Below are 18,546 nucleotides of genomic sequence, written 5' to 3'. Positions count from 1 at the left end.
AAGATAATGCAATTCTTGAGCTTCCGTTTCTGTGTACGTATTTTACTGTATAATTTTTAATTGAGAAGTTTTCACATTGTTATTAATTAGGAAATAAATCTATCTCTAGGAATTCTGAAGGACAGAGACTCTTCACTTTGTTGATATTTACATATAGACCAGGGGAAAAGTAAACAGAGAATATAGTTTTCTTCTAGAGTTTTCTCTCATTTACTGTTTACCTCTTCCTTTTGTAGTTCCATGACTAGTTACTCCTCAGCAATCTGAGAACCTGCTCTTCATTAGGCATCTGTTATAATTTCAGTCAACTTTCTTGTGGCCTCTTCAATGTAGGGTCCCTCTTCAGTGTAGTGTCCCACATCTTTGTGCTTCTTGAGTCATTTCCTAGCTTGTGTATCATGATTCCCTAAGAGTTTTAAGTTACCTGTTTTATATTTGCCAAAAAATATGGTTTAGATCCTTGCTGACTAGATTTCTAGGGCATAATTCTGGCTTTAATTGCAATTTCATGATGTACATGGATGTAGACATTTGCTCTATATTGTAAACACAGACCTCCTTCAAGGACTGAAAAATCTTAAGTCTCCAGGGGTAGTCTTGATTGTTGTAAGAGGGTGATGACCAGAGCTTGAATCAGTTGTATCATCAGAGAAAGAATGCTATAGCTTAAAGGAAAACATATATAATTGAGTTTTTTTTTTAAATGGTTTTATTGTTTAGGGTTTAGAAAGAGAATACTTGGCTGGGCATGGTGGCTCACACCTATAATCCCAGCACTTTGAGAGGCTAAGGTGGACGGATCACTTGAGGTCAGTAGTTCAAGACCAGCCTGGCCAACATAGTCAAACCCCGTCTCTACTGAAAATACAAAAATTAGCCGGGCATATTGGTGAGCCTGTAATCAATTCTAGCTACTTGGGAGGCTGAGGTGGAAGGATCACTGGAACCCGGGAGGCAGAGGTTGCAGTGAGCTGAGATTGCGCCACTGCATTCCAGCCTGGGCAACAGAGCAAGACTGTCTAAAAAAAAAAAAAAAAAAGAAAAAGAATTCTTGATCATAATAGCACATAGAACATGTGTTTTGTTAATTTATCAACTTTTAATTTGAGATTTAAAAATTTACCCTATAGCTAAACTGGTCTCCTAAGAATCCTGGATAACACTATACATTGTCAGTTATGTATTTTAATTAATAATAATAATAATATATTTTCCATTTTTTTTCCTGGGGGAAAAAGCTTAAAAACAATTGCAGAGATACTTGTACAATTATATTAATGTAGGGGCCAGCCCACTCCTAAATATCCAGCCAACTTCCCTATAAAGTTAAAAGGCTTGGCAAGCCTTATGATTAGTCTGTGTTTGACACAGTTGTGGCCTTAATAATAAAAATTAGAAAATATCACATAGATTGTTTGGTTTTCATAAGTATTGTCTCCAACATTAAATATTAAGGCATTGGTATTTTGTAGACTGGAGAAAAACTACAGATGAATAGCATCAGTAATTACATAATGTCTTAATATTTGTGGGCAATAGACTATCAATCTCTGATGTGCTCACCTCTTACATTAGCTGCATAGCAATTGGTAGCTGATGACACTATACATTCTACTAATGCTTTCCTATGTGGAACTCTCCAACGACTTGCAAAGGGAAAATTCAATTATATCCGAGTCTATGAAAATGCTAAAGGGCAAATAACTTTGACAAATATATCTTATCACAGGCAAGTGTATTTACCAGGAGGTTTATAACTATTAAATTTTATCTTTGATGATGTCTAGCATCTTACCTAGATACTAGACACTCTGAAAACGAGATACGAGACACTCTGAAGCTGCTCAATTTTAATACTTATCACACTGCAGTGATGCTTCTCCTGGGTACTCTCTAGTCTAGGCTAATGCATGCTAGACGATGAGCTTGTTAAACAGAAAAATCTTTCCTTATATAGTTCAACCAAACTAACATCAACAGCTGATCTTTACATACCACCTACTATGTTCTAGACACGATTCTAGGTGCTTTGTATAAGCTAACCTACAGTCTTCTAATGCTGCTAAGGAATTTGTATTAATGTTAGTGTTAATCTATGTTTTACAGATAAGGAAACTAAAGCACAATTATGAAGGAACTGAATTCCCAGGAATTTGCTGAAGCCTCACAGCTGATTAAATATCTGATCCCAGTCCACATAGACTGACATCTGTGTTCTTAACCACTGTAAAATGCAGTATGTGCTTCTTAGTAGTTCACCAAACTTTGGTTGACCTAAGATAAATTATATAGTATTTCTTGTAATTAAATTGTACAGCTTCTGGATCCAGAACAATATTTGGAATTACCACATGGAGAAACCTTCCTTTCTTTCTGATTATTCCACAGGAGGAGAAAGTATTCACTTTTTTTCCTCTGGAAATTATAAATTTCCCTTTACATGCTTATGAAAATCTTATTCTTGACTGGCAGTTTGTAGAATCAGGTTGATATATATATATCGTAAAGACCATTATATTAATACCATAACTTGCTTTCAAATGCCTCATAATTCAACTGTGCTTACTTTTTAATGTGCCTGAAAAAGCGTTTAAAATGCATTAGATAGCACATTTCTTTAAAGGAATTGTATGATAAATTTCTTTGCAAAACAAGAATGTCTGACATCATACTATGAACTCATTTGTGGGACTGGATAGTCAAAATTACATTGCATTAAAATGAGATAATTATTTCATTAATTGACTACAAAACATATATAAACACAAAGTCGTGTTTCTATTTGTTCAGTGGTGTAAAGTACATTCTTCCATTGTAATAGACACACAGACAGAGAAAAAAATAAAATGTAAAGAATTGATTAAATTTACTGCTGCCAAGGATTATAGGCACTTCATTTCTTGTTAGTGAGCAATAAAGCTTATCCATTTTTAAACAGTAATTTGGCAATTTCTACATCAATTTAAAATATGCATGACACTTGAACCTAGAAAGTTTATACCTCAAAATCTTGAAGAAATTTTTATAAGATTGCACATGCATATGCATGGAGTTATGCATACATTTTTCAAGGGCACTTTGTTTCTTAAAGGCTAGAATTTGGCTTTATCAATTATAGGGCTTCGAAATTTGGATTTAGTGGAGAAACAATTCAGTCTATAGTAAACGGTCTCAAATTCACAGGGCTCATGTTAGGTTTAAAAAAGGTAAGTGTAGGAGAGGCAAAACTTCACCTCTACCCTCTAGTGTCCCAGCTGGGCCCAAGAATCAAATTGACATAAGACAATAGAAGAAAAGTGTACACATTTCATATAAGTTTTACTTGACATGGGAACACTCATAAGGAAATGAAGACCTAAAGAAGTTGCAAAACCTATGCACTTCTGTATTAGGTTGAAAAAAGAGAGGCTATGGTGGAAAAGTAACTAAATTGTGTGAGGAGGCTAAATAATAAGAATTATTTTAACAAGGTTTGTACGTAATAATCTTGACTATGACTCCCCATTGAAGAGTGTTTATTTTCTCCTGGTACAAGGAGGACATCATTCACACAGGAATGTTTTTTTCCCTGTTTTCAGGAAGAAACGGGGAAATTAGCATGTTCTTCTTGCATCTGCTGTTTTTCAAGTGCTATTAGCTTGAATTAATCCTTTTGTCAAAGTGGCATATTTTGGGGTGGCATATTCTGCCACTCTTCATAAGCACATAATTCACTTGGCACAGTGTAAACACTCAATACATTAGAGATGACAGTGTCTTTACTACAGCTGTTGGTTATGATTATTCAGCTTAACAATGAATCAAAGTCAAGCTATTCCAGGCTGCTCATACAATATCTCCCTGTATTCTGCAAAATATACTGTTTTGTTCTGCTTAGGCTATTTCTTCACTATCCTATAAATAACAAAACCCTTTATTCCTCTGTATATATGTATGTATGTATGTATGTATGTACATATATATGTGTTGTCTAATATTGTTATTTTCCTAGCATCAAATAAAAACAAGTCTGGACTTAGATAAGGAGGGTTTATTTGAAGACTGTTGCAAGACTGGGAAAGGGATGATTACAATAGGGTGAGAGGAACCACTGCAATAGAGAGAATACTCTGACCAGAAGACCTGCAAGTTATCTCAAAGGTCATGGAGAAAAGGGGTTTTCTTTTATAGGGAAAGGTAAACAAAGCTATAAGAATCCTGGTGAGAGGAAGCGGGACAACTGGGTGTTGTGATAGGATAATTGGTTGGGGAATATCCTTACTTGCAATCAGCTGATTCTTGGAATGGGCCCTTACAAAGCTCAGGGTGAGGATGGGTCACAGTTTGTGAGCCTGGAAGAAGGGGAGAAACTTATGTTTGGTCAAGTCAAGGAGCATTTTGTCCTGATTGGTCAATAGGGAAAAAACATCTCAGATAATTATTTATGAATCAAAGAATGAAAATTTGGAGGGTCTGTGTCTGGCTGTGCCTTAAGTAAAGAAGTAGGACATCCATGGTTATTATCTAAATCACATGGGGGAGGATGATTATTTGAAGCAAGTTGTTTCCCAGAAAACAGAAGGATGGGGATCTTCTTAACAGTTGCTCTTTTCCAGGAGCAAAGGACTCAGGCAGGAAAATTTAATCTTGTCACTAGAAATATTCTCTCGTTTCCCTTTCACCCATATAAATCTTAATCTCTTTCAAAAGGTTCACTTCCTTCATTAGATCTTACCAAAAATATCCCACAACTACACTAGTTTATAAAAACCAAGTCCTAGGTTGGAGTATGAAGAGTTAAAATTCTGACATGCTTTTTTTTTTTTTTTTTTTTTTTTTTTTTTGACTTCTCTACTAGAGAGTAAGGTTCTGGGAGAACCTTTGATTTCTTGTATCTCTTCAACTTCCTTACCTTGTAGGATGTGATGCTCCTCATACTCACTATTGTTTTCTTCAAGTGTGTGGGTTCTAGAATCAGATGGTGCAGGTGGGAGAGCTACTCAAAACATCCTATCTAGGTAACCTTGGATAAGTTACTTAGGTTCTTTGTGCTAGAGTTTACTCATATATAAAATAGAAAAGAAAACCAGTAATAACTATCTAATTGGATTATTGTATGGATTATAAGTGTTCAGAATATTTTCTATCACATTGTTAAGTGCTCAATAGATATTAGTCAGCTTTTAACATGTTATAAGTACAGATTTTGAAAACAGAATGATGTTACCCTTATTGAATTCCAAGTGATACATGCAGTAGATTTATTTGTGTTCTACAAACTTTTTTTTAAAAAGAGGGAGAGCACTCTATGGTACAAGACAAGCAAATTAGTCCTCTTAACACTCTGAAAGTCTTCCTAAATATTGGTCCTTTTTATTTTTTTACAAGACCAATGAATATGAACATCCTCCTTGTCCTCCTTGTCTCCTGTATGTAATTTACCATTATAGTATCACATAACATAATAAAATAAATATAATTATTACCATTATTATTGGGGTCAGACCACAGATTTGGCCCTCTGAGTCCTCTGGCTCTTTGTCTAGTCTTCAGGAACCTACCGGGCTATTTATTGACATAAGAACTAATCTCTCACTTTCTTTCCTTTCTCTTGACACTCTATCAACAAACCAAATGGTGTCCTTCATTTTGTTCATTTTATTCCCCTGGTTTCCTGATCATGATCACCATGTCTACTTTATCTTGATATGTTTAATACAGGAAAAAGTTATGTATTTATTCATATTACCATCTAATAAGAAGAATATAGTAACAATACAAAGTAGGAAGATGAAGGGAAATTGTGTAAAAATGATATAAGGGAGAGGACTGGTGAACAATAAAGACTGACAAAGATAATGCCATCTAGCAAAAGCACATGGAAATTGACAACACTGTTCTTACCCACATGATCTTTTATGAAAAGAAAAAATAAGGAAAAGAAAAAACTTAAAAACACAAAAACAAAAAAGACGTTTAGGCAAAGCTAATTCTATTGACATGTTTTCTAAAGTTCTTCTTCTTGTCTATTCTTAACAATTCTGCCCTAGAAGTTATTTCCCACTGGAAACAAATCTACCATATGACTTTTCTCTTAAAGACTTATTTTATAATTTCTTATTAACAGAAATAGCAGGAGAATAAGGCATTAGTACTATTTTCAATAAATCATTTTCTTATCAAATATAAAACATTTTCCACAAATATTTTCACTAAAATTTTACCTATCTAGCCTCCCATCCCATGATCTAAATCTGTCCCCTGCCCTCCTAGTTCCATCCCCAATCTGTTTAGTAAGGTGACTGTGTATGTCAGAGCAGGTGTGACAGTAGACAATCCTTCCACGCTGCTTGAATAATCGAGTTTTGGCCAGTCCTTTAAACACATACTGAGATAGTGAGGAGCCAGATGAAAAGTACAGACTATGCCACAAAAAATGGATTAACACAAACTTAGTGATTTGGCCCATGACCTTCCAACTCAACGTTCTGCAGGTCCAGCTGGAGACGATATGTTTCATTGGCAAGCCACAATTATGGAACCTAATAACAGCCCATATTAAGACTGTGTGTTCCTTTTGAAAATTCACTTTCCTATAGACTATCCCTTCAAACCACATGAGGTTGCACTTAGAAAAAGAATTTATCAACCAAATATTAATAGTAATGATAGCATTTGTCTAATATTCTAAGATTAAATCTTCTGCTTTAACTATTTTCTGCTTTAACTATTTCTTCTGCTTTAACTATTTCTAACATTCTCTTATTCATTTGTTCGCTACTATGCAATCCCAACCCAGATGACTTCTATGTGCCAGAGATTGCAGGGAACAATAAGACAAACAGAGATAGGTACAAAAGAATATCTCGAAAATGGACTTAGAAGTATGCCATGTGATGCTTCCTTAAAGTCAAAATGAGGTGCATTGTAGCTCAAACATTAAAATATTGTTCAAATGTTTATAATTAACATTATACACACTAAATTATTGTTCTTTTATACATACCTAACAAGCTCAAAACAGAATGTCTAATCAAAAGGAACTAAAGATTAATTTTGATTTTGCATAATTAAGTGGTCCTTTATCATTTCAAAGATGCTTCCTTAATTGCCTTATTTATTTTACACATGAAGTACAGAGGTAGAAAGAATCAGGGACACATTACCTTATTTCTCTGTTTTGCACTGCCAATTTATGGTAAGCTCAAATAATAACTCAGGTCTTCTTACTGTCTCGCAAAACTTGAATGCCAGTTGCGGTATGCAAATTATTCAACTCATTTTTCTTAAAATAGTTTATTCTCTGAAATTGGTCCAGTTTGTGAATATAGCCAGACCCTCAAATTGTTTTGGTACTAAAATGCATGGACTTGGATTATTTAAATCGCTTTAAAATTTGCTCAGCTCATGGCTGCATGTTTCCCTTTTATATACCAATGTTTGTGATGAGAATAATAATGAAATATTCTGCTCCAAAATGTCTAAATTGCCTCTAATATATTTGAAAAACCTTGAATTAATGAAAAAGTCTTTAAAAAATATATTTCTAAGAGGAAATCCTGCTTTTCTTTCTAAGACATTGTTTGTTCCAAATGAGAAGAGTTTCTACCAGGTTCTTGGCATGCTCACAGTACTATAAAGAAACCAGTCAAGATCAATGGAACAGAACAGAGCCCTCAGAAATAACGCCACATATCTACAACTATCTGATCTTTGACAAACCTGAGAAAAACAAGCAATGGGGAAAGGATTCCCTATTTAATTAATGGTGCTGGGAAAACTGGCTAGCCATATGTAGAAAGCTGAAACTGGATCCCTTCCTTACACCTTATACAAAAATCAATTCAAGATGGATTAAAGACTTAAACATTAGACCTAAAACCATAAAAACCCTAGAAGAAAACCTAGGCATTACCATTCAGGACATAGGCATGGGCAAGGACTTCATGCCTAAAACACCAAAAGCAATGGCAACAAAAGCCAAAATTGACAAATGGGATCTCATTAAACTAAAGAGCTTCTGCACAGCAAAAGAAACTACCATCAGAGTGAACAGGCAACCTACAAAATGGGAGAAAATTTTCGCAACCTACTCATCTGACAAAGGGCTAATATCCAGAATCTACAATGAACTCCAACAAATTTACAAGAAAAAACAAACAACCCCATCAAAAAGTGGACGAAGGACATGAACAGACACTTCTCAAAAGAAGACATTTATGAAGCCAAAAAACACATGAAAAAATGCTCATCATCACTGGCCATCAGAGAAATGCAAATCAAAACCACAAGGAGATACCATCTCACACCAGTTAGAATGGCAATCATTAAAAAGTCAGGAAACAACAGGTGCTGGAGAGGATGTGGAGAAATAGGAACACTTTTACACTGTTGGTGGGACTGTAAACTAGTTCAACCCTTGTGGAAGTCAGTGTGGCGATTCCTCAGGGATCTAGAACTAGAAATTCCATTTGACCCAGCCATCCCATTACTGGGTATATACCTAAAGGACTATAAATCATGCTGCTATAAAGACACATGCACATGTATGTTTATTGCGGCATTATTCACAATAGCAAAGACTTGGAACCAACCCAAATGTCCAACAATGATAGACTAGATTAAGAAAATGTGGCACATATACACCATGGAATACTATGCAGCCATAAAAAATGATGAGTCCCCTTTGTAGGGACATGGATGAAATTGGAAATCATCATTCTCAGTAAACTATCACAAGAACAAAAAACCAAACACCGCATAGTCTCACTCATAGGTGGGAATTGAACAATGAGAACACATGGACACAGGAAGGGGATCATCACACTCTGGGGACTGTTGTGGGGTGGGGGGAGGGGGGAGGGATAGCATTGGGAGATATACCTAATGCTAGATGACGAGTTAGTGGGTGCAGTGCACCAGCATGGCACATGTATACATATGTAACTAACCTGCACATTGCGCACATGTACCCTAAAACCTAAAGTATAATAATAATAAATAAACATAAATAAATAAATAAATAAATAAATAAAAAGAAACCAGTCAAAATCTTCATGAAATTGCTTTTTTACCAGTCAGTGAAAACCAACTCTGAAAAGGTCATTTTTATTTTGTTTTGTTTTGCTTATCAAGATTAATCTTTTTTTAGAATGTAACCTTCAGTCTATTTTGTCAATATAGCTATCGGAGATAGGAAAATATTATGTTATTTTATTTTCTGAATTATAGGAGAAACCTGATTTACTTATTGAATAAATACATGAAAGCTAGAGGAGGACAACTAATGAACAGTTGATTCAGGTGAAACATGACTTTTAGTGATTGGGAACAGTCTTATGAGTTAGTTCCCCTATGTTAGCTCTAATGTCTTTTCTCCCTTCATCTTTCTCACTCTCCCTTATTCTGTTATTCTGTTACTGTCTTTATTCCTTCCTTTCAAGCCATCTGTTGTTGCAATATTTCCAACCATAGAAGGCCCAGAGTCCCAGTTTATGGTTACCAGTCACATTTCTCTTCAGCTGATTAGCCACCGCTCACTGACTTCAGTCAATGTTATTCTTACTTTTTTTTTTAACTTTTATTTTAGGTTAAGGGGTACATGTGCAAATTTGTTATAAGGTAAATTGTGTGTCACAGCGATTTGGTGTACAGATTACTTCATCCCCCAGATAATAAGCATAGTACTTGATAGGTAGCTTTACGATCCCCACCCTCATCCCACCCTCCACGCTCAAGTAGGTCCTAGTGTCTGCTGTTCCCTTCTTTGTGTCCATGTGTACCCAACATTCAGCCCCCACTTATAAGTGAGACTATGCGATATTTTGTTTTCTGTCCCTGTGCTGCTTTGCCTAGGATAATGGTCTCCAGCTCCATCCATGTTGCTGCAAAGGATATGGTCTTGTTCTTTTTAATGTCTACATAGTATTCTATGGTGTATGTGTACCACATTTTCCTTACTAGTCTACCGTTGATGGGTGTTTAGATTGATTCCATGTCTTTGCTATTGTGAATAGTGCTGTGATGAATATATGTATGCACGTGCCTTTATGGTAAAAAATTTGCATTTCTTTGGGTATATACCCAATAATGGGATTACTGGGTAAAATGATAATTCTGTTTTAAATTATTTGAGAAATCTTTAGACTGCTTCCAACTAATGAACTAATTTACATTTCTACCAGCAGTGTATACGCATTCCTTTCTCTCTAAATCCTCACCAGCATTTGTTATTTTTTGACTTTTTAAAAATAGCCATTCTGACTGGTGGGAGATGGTAATTCATTTTGGTTTTGATTTGTATTTCTCTAATGATTAATCATGTTGAGGATATTTTCATATGCTTGTTGGCTGCATAAATGCCTTCTTTGGAAAAGTGTCTGTTCTTGTCTTTTGCCCACTTTTTAATTGATTTGTTTTTGCTTGTTAACTTAAGTTCCTTATAGATTCTAGATATTAGACCTTTGCCAAATGCATATTTGCAAATATTTTCTCTCATTGTGTAGGTTGTCTGTTTTCTCTATTTTTCTGCAGTACAGATGCTCTTTAGTTTAATGAGGTCACATGTTTCAATTTTGTTTGTGTTGCAGTTGCTCTTGGCATCTTTGTCATGAAATCTTTGCCAGGGTCTATGTCCAGAATGGTATTCCCTAGGTTATCTTCCAGGGTTTTTATGATTTTTATAGTTCTAGGTTTTTACATTTAAGCCTGTAATTTATTTTGAGTTGATATTTGAATATGCTGTAAAGAAGGGGCTCAGTTTCAACCTTCTGCATATGGCCAGCCAGTTATCCCAGCTTTGTTTATTGTATATGGATTCCTTTCCCCATTGCTTGTTTTTGCCAACCTTTTTCAAAGATCAGATGGGTGTAGGTGTTGGGCATTATTTCTGGGCTCCCAATTCTGCTCCATTGGTCTATGTGCCTGTTTTTTTGTACCGGGACCATGCTGTTTTTGTTATTGTCAGTTTGTGGTATAGTTGGATGCCAGGTAGTGTGATGCCTCCAGCTTTGTTCTTTTTATGCTCAGAATTGCCTTGGTTATTTGGGCTCTTTTTTTTGGTTCCATCTGAATTGTAGACTAGTTTTTTCTAATTCTGTGATGAATGTCACTGGTAGTTTGACAGGAATAGCACTCAAGTTTTAAATTGCTTTGGGCATTTTAACAATACCAATTCTTCCTATCCATGAGCACATAATGTTTTTTCATTTGTTTGTTTCATCTCTGATATCATTGTAGAGATCTTTCACCTCTCTAGTTAGCTTTATTCCTACGTATTTTATTCTTTTGTAACTATTGTGAATGAGATTGCATCTTTATTTGGCTCTCAGCTTGGATGTTGTTTATATATAGAAATGTTACTGACTTCTGTACCTTAATTTTGTATCATGAAATTTTGCTGAAGTTGTTTATCAGATCAAGGAGCTTTTGGGCAGAGACATGGGTTTTCTATGTATAGATTACATCGTCCTCAAACAGAGATATTTGACTTCCTGTCGTCCTATTTGGGTGCCTTTTATTTATTTACCTTGCCTGATTGCTCTGGACAGGACTTCCAGTACTATGTAGAATAGGCTGGTGATTCTTGTCTTGTTCAGGTTTTCAAGGGGAATTCTTCAAGCTTTTGCCCATTCAGTATAATATGGTTGTGGGTTTGGCAAAGATGGTTCTTATGGAAAATATTATTTTAAATGCTGTATGAACAGTGACTATGTCCCCAATTAAAGAGAATGGTACTTTGTTGTGTGTCTCTCTTTAAATGAAGAAAACAACTCACTTCCATAGAAGCAGTTGTAGCTCTCAAATATGAAAATATAAGCATTACTCTTGATGCCTGATCAGGACCTAGGCACCATTTATTTTCCCATCATAGATAAATAAATAAGGTGCTGTGGATGGGTGGTAGAGAAGAGGTGTGAGTAGACAGAGACAAGCAAGGGGGTGGGAATTGACTTGTACTAAAAAGACAATCATCTAAATGTCAGTGCCTGCATGTATATATAAAGCATATATTATTTTAAATCTGATTATTTTGGATCATGTGCCCAAAACAAGAGTGATTAATTTGTTGTTTTTAATCTTAAGGTTAGTAGATTCTATTTTCCATTTAAACATATACATATGACTGGGTATTTTTTTAGTTTGAAGTTATTTCTATGTGAATGTATGTCACATAGCATATATTGTTTACTCATGACAACTCCTCACTCCCGATCCTGGTTGTACTCAGCTCTCCTCCTTCTCCTTGTTCATATCAGGCAGCAAACATGGTCAGAGAAAAAGGCAAAATTGTGCCCATTGGTCTCACTTTAAATTAATGCACAGTGACCTACCTATTTGGCCTTTAGCACTGCCTAGGAAGTCTAATACATTTCTTAGTTGTTGTTTTTTTTTTTATGCTCCCAATCTGAGACTACTATTTTGCCTCCTTTCCCCTAAGTCCTTCCTCGTGCTTCCTCCTTCCTCGTGCTCACTCCCTGTAGTTATTTTGCCTTCTGTTTCACTGAGAAAATAGAAGAAAGGAAATTATTTATACACATTCCCATACCTCATTACTCAATCTAGTCATATTTCCTCTCTGCCCTCATTTCTGTTATTTTTATTTAAGACCATTTATATTTAAGAACAACCCTTCATTCAGTCACACCAGCTCTCATCCACTCAAGTATGACACTTAAGCAATAGACCCCTTCTGTATTCCGCAACATCAAATTTTCCACTCCAATCGAGTTATTCTCATGATCATTCAAACATGATGTAATACTATCCATGTTAATTAACAAAAACCTTGAACACACATATATCTCCAGATACCACCCCATTTCCCTGCTAATTTTAAAGCAAAATTTATTAAAAGATTTGTTAGATTTTCTATTTATAATTCCTTTCATTCAGCGTTGAAACTTCTCTAATTAGGCTTTTTTCTCACAACTGCAATGAAGCAGATTTTGTCAAAATCACCACTGGCTGTTATGTTAATTTCTGGTTCTCAATCTACAGTTCTCATCTTCTTAATCTATTGACTTTATTACTTTCTCCTTCTTCATACAGGATCTAGACAGGGTTCTCTTCTTGTTCTCCTCATACTTCATTGGCCATTTTTCTCTAGTCTTATTTATGAATTCCTCCTCACCTTCCTATGAATGAATATTGGTGTGCCCAGGTCTAAGTTGCTGACAGTTCCCTTTTATCCTCACTCTCTTAATGATCTCATCATATGGCTTTAAACATTGTCTATGTCTCGGGGGAGGGTTGGTTGGTTGTTTGTTTTTCAAGACAGGGTTACTCTGTTACCCAGGCTGGAGCGCAGTGGCATGATCTCAGGTCACTGCAACTTCCACCTCCCAGGTTCAAGCGATTCTTGTGCCTCAGCCTCCGGAGTAGCTGAGATTACAGACATGCACCACCATGCCAGACTAAACTTTGCATTTGTGGTAGAGACAAGATTTTGCCATTTTAGACAGGCTGGTCTTGAACTCCTGGCTCCAAGTGATCCACCCACCAAAGTGGCTTCCCAAAGTGCTGGGATTGCAGGCATGAGCCACTGCGCCTGGCCATCATTTATTTTAAGAACACGTGATTCCAGACTTCTAATTTAACAACAGCGTTGCATTTCCAATTGTTTATTTAATTCTATGCAGTTTCTAATATGCATTTCAAACATCACATTCTCAGATGTATTTTTTATTTCACAACTTCTCTCCACCTATTTTTCCATAATCTTATCCATCTCTTTAACTTTAATTCCTTTCTTACAGATGCTCAGGGAAAATCCCTGGGATCCTCTTTTACTCTTCCTTTTTAAAAAATCATACCCATAAATCTGTCACAAGTGCTACAATTTACAGCCTCAAAGCATATACAGAATTTGGCCATCTCTACAACATCCACTTTTACTATTTTTGTCCAAAATCATTTCTCTCCTTGCTTCTGCTTTTTTCTTCTTAAGTCTCCGTAAGCTCAAACTAGAAGGTCCTATTAAAACAAGCCAGATCCTGTCACTTCTCTTCCTCAAATCCTGTAATGGCTTCTTATTTATCTCAGACTGAGAGCCATAGATTTTAGAATAGCTGACAAGGCCCTTCTGGAACTTCTCTGCTCTATCTCTTACAATCTTTTCTTCAAACCCTGCACTCTTGCACACTGGAGTGATTCAACAAATATTTATTGAGCCCCTAGTATAAGGTCAGCACTTTAAAGATAGTACAAAGTAGTAAAAAGCGTATCTTTTTACTACTCCTCCTTGTTTTTCCTCAAATATAACATACCTGCTACACTGGATCTTTGCATTTGCTAGTTATGCCTGTAAACTCTCTATTATTGTTTGGGCTCAGAAGATGGTACACCAAAGTGTGATACTTTGGCATGCTGACTACTTTGAACTGAAGGAGATGGGAAGGCCTCAGAAACAGCTTCATAAGCAAAGTCTGTCTCTGATCTTTCTCTGCCTTCTTATTTTCTGCCCCTCTTACCAACCCCCACAAAAGTGAGTCATAAAAACCAGAATTATTATTTCCTAAGGTGAGTCATAGAAACTAGAACCTCTCTTTCCCAAAGCAAACCATTCAACCTAGAAATATGCTCTTTCTCCTGCCTTTCTGTGTAGAAGTTGCCCATAGAGAAATTCTCTGACTTACCTTGTCTGATAGTAAGTCTTAAGACCCTAATTCCAGAGGAGTCCTGTCCCCTACCTAGGACGAAGAAATGCCACGCAGAGAGGCCATAAAGCATCTGAATGGACAGGCCTTACCAGATTTTCCTCCTCAACCTGCTACCATTAGATGTATCCTCTTCTCAATCAGATTTCTATATGGCTTTTCATTCTTTATTGAAGCTATGAATAAAAATAGACAGTTTTCCCTAGGTCTTTGGGTCTTCATTTCTGAACACTCCCATATCACATAAAACTTTGATTATATAAATTTGTCATTCTTTTCTCTTGTTAACCTGTCTTTTGTTACAGGAGTGTTGGCTGTTATTGTTATGATAGGTGAGGAAAGTATTACATCATCATATAGTCATATGGATGGCTCCCTTCCCTCCTCTCATCTTTGCTGCAGTAAAGGCTTCACTGATCTCACTTCTTTCTCATCCCCTAGCAGTATGCCCTACACTTTAGCTCTCCTTTGTTTTTCTTCATATCACTCATCACTAACCAACATGCTCTATATTTAGCTTTTTTTATTTGGTTATTTAGTATCTCCACCCATTAGAATATATTATTTTTTTTTCTGGCAATAAAATGGGATAGAAAAAGAAAAGGAAGAATAGATTTATAAGTTATTTTTAAAAGCAGGGATATAAATAATGCAGATGAAAAATTTAAAGCTACGTTTATTACAACATTTTTCATTTCACTGTTTTGTTCATATACCACTTTCCCCAAAATCAAGTCAACAGACCCCTACTTGGCTTATTTAGATTTACTTGTGAACAATACTTCATTAACACAAATGGTTTACTTGGCTTTTTAGGGACTCATAGCAGAATAGTGCTAAATAAAATCTTTCTGATTACTTGATTATCAAAATATTATCCAAATCCAAGCACAGTGCATACAGCCAAAACGTTGTTTATGCTTATTGAGAATTGGAGTCATTGCTGGGAGAATCCAAGTAGCTCTCTATGCTATTCATGGATAAGAGCCAACCTTAATCTAGTTGCTGGCTGGATTCATCACCCCAAAGTATTTCTACAGAGTCTATTGCAATCAGAGTCTATATTTAAATTTATATTTATATTTTGTTTATTTGTTACATGTCATAAAAATCTTGTATATAATTTTCAGCCTTTGTTATCTGAAGTAGTCATCTTTTCATTAGGAAAGCAGAGAAGTAGAAATCATGATTGGAAATTGGATTGCTTATGAGGCTAATGTTCATGAAGCTCTCATTTCATTGGAGTTGTGTGACCTGCCATTTGGCAAAACCATCAACAACCTTGGATATGTTTTGAAATATGATTTTATCATAATATTATCTTAAAATATATTTTTTAAATTTAAAAATTATATTCATGAAACAAATATTGTTCCAGTATGTTTTAACATATTAGCACTTTAGTACTTGATGGAGAAAAAAAGTCTAATTTCTTATCTTAGCGTTGAGGATCTTCCAAAACATGCCCTCAATCTATCTTGCAGTCTTCTAACCCACAACTTACCCTAAAACTGTCAGGGATTTTCACTATTTCTCAAATACTTGCTTTGCTTTCATGTTACTCAGCCTTTGTGTGTGCTATTGTTTTTTCAGTCCCCTTATACATTTTTTGGTCTACTCATCTTTGAAGTCTGCAGTCACATTTCACTTCCTTTAAAGAATATTTACTGATTTTTCTTCTTACTTACTTTTCCTCTGAATTATTTTACTATGTTTTCACAAAATTTTGCTGAAATGTATCTGCTTATACTAATCACAAACTGATTTGAATTAGGTGAACTAAAATACATTTTTAGTAAATATTTCTTCCTTACCAGACGATAGCTACCTTGAGGAAAAGAGTGACTTCTTAGTAGGCATTTCAATACCTACTAAAGTCTAGCACAGTGATTCTCAAATAGGAGATGATTTTGCCCCCCCAGGAGACTTCTGAGAATGTTTGGGGACATTTTTATTGTTATGACTTGGGGGAGGGGGTGAAGTGACACTGGCACTTAGTAAGTAGAGGCCAGAGATACTTCTAGACATTCTACAGCACACCGGATGTCTGTCGCAACATTGTCTGGTCCAAAATGTTAATAGTGCCAAGGTTAATAAGCCCAGCATATGCCCACCTGTGGTATCTACCATATTCCTTCTTATGAAATATGTTCATCAAATTTAGGATATCTGAACAGTTCTGCCAAAATTTCTTTTAGTTTGTTTTTCTGTTATACATTTTCAATGATCATCTTCATTTTCATACAATTTATTAGGACTTACGACTCTAAGTTAGTTCCCAGCTTTTTCTCTTGCTTTACCACTCTCCTACAAGCTTAACGGTAGCAAAGAGAGGGTGAAGATTAAGAGAACGTAGTTGTGCAGTACACTGACCTATAAAAAAATTGTGATGGTCTTCTCTACAACCTACTGAGCTGCATGCCTCACCTTGTCATTCCCATGATAGGAGACAACCTATAGCCTCACTTGTTCCGTTCATGGCAGTAAGTTCAGCCATTTTATTTCCCTGAAGATTCCCCAGACTGTAAGGTTATAATATTTTTTAGTATAACATAAGAAGAATGCAAAGTAGAAATATGTAAGATTAACCAGTCAAAAGATCTTGTGCACATGTGGGCTATAGTTAAAATTAATGTACTGTATTCAAGAATTTTGCTAAATGACTAGATTATACCTACTCTTGTCATGTTGGGGGAGGGGGATGAGTAACTATGTAAGATGATGGATATGCTAACTTGTTTCACTATAATAACACTTTTACTATATATGTATGTATCTTAGAACATCATGTTTTATACTTTAAATAGATACAATAAAATTTATTTTTAAAAATTAAAAAGTTTTAAAATAAAAGTATAAAATTCTTTAACAGAACTACTCAAAAGAAACAAACCACAGAACAAGACTAGAGGAAAAACATTGTGGGAAATTGACCTTGGATTTCTGACCTTGTATTTCTGACCTGGAAAGGAGAAGAGGGAAAGAGAAGTCTCTGATTATTGCTCCCATTACTCTCTTGTTCCCCCAAGCCCCCTGCTCACAACTATCACATCACCTTAATTATTTTGTATGCTTTTTTCCAAGTCTTCTGAACGTAGACTTTGCTTCCTCCTGATCTCTTAATTTCTCTTCTGGGTCTTGGTCATCCCACTTCGTTTTACTGAAATATCTTTCTGTTTCCTTTGATTATTTCTTCAACTCTTATTTAGACTTTAGGAGTATGCCTAACTATTAAGTCAAAGAAACCTTCCCTGGTTGCCCACACCTCTTAAATGAGGATTAAATGTCCTTCTAAGTAGTCTCTTAGCCCTCAGTGCTTTCTCCTAACAGAGCACTGAACACACTGAATTACTTTCTGATTCCCTCCGTGAGGAGAGGTATCGTGTCTTCCTTTCAGTGCTAAAATAATTATTTTTTGAACAAATGGTTAAGAGGAACAAAATAATGAATGAATAATACAAGTCATACTGAGTATCAGTTGCAGGCTTTTGAAGTACTGAACAGTGAGGTCCACGGAGGAAATGTCCAAGGAGTTATTCTGCTCTTTTAGGCCTATGTGAGAGGTAAATATTTAATAACTGGAAAAAAAAAAGGAAAAGAAAAGGGCTGGTCATGGTGGCTCACACCTGTACTCCTAACACTTTGGGAGGCCGAAAAGGGTGCATGGTTTGAGCCCAGGAGTTCGAGATCAGCCTTGATAACACAGTGAAACCCTGTCTCTAGCAAAAATACAAAAATTAGCAAGTCTCATAACCCGGACTCAAGATAAATAAATAAATAAATAAACAGATTAATGTGTTTTAAAAATGCCATTATGTCACTCTATTTCCCATGTGACAATATTGCCTTGTTTGTTATGTAACTTTCTTTTTTTTTATATTAGCTGTGAGCTTTTAATAAATGGCCTTTG

General features: G+C 35.6%; 1 pseudogene; it reads left to right on the top strand.

The window, feature by feature from the left end:
* The first annotated feature begins 6,433 nt into the window (after positions 1-6,433).
* LOC129012965 (ubiquitin-conjugating enzyme E2 D3-like) lies at positions 6,434-6,876 on the top strand (annotated as a pseudogene).
* The last annotated feature ends 11,670 nt before the right edge of the window (positions 6,877-18,546 follow it).

Source organism: Pongo pygmaeus, chromosome 15, assembly GCF_028885625.2.
Source record: "Pongo pygmaeus isolate AG05252 chromosome 15, NHGRI_mPonPyg2-v2.0_pri, whole genome shotgun sequence".
Taxonomy (NCBI): Eukaryota; Metazoa; Chordata; class Mammalia; order Primates; family Hominidae; genus Pongo; species Pongo pygmaeus.
This window is presented reverse-complemented; position numbering and strand designations above follow the sequence as displayed.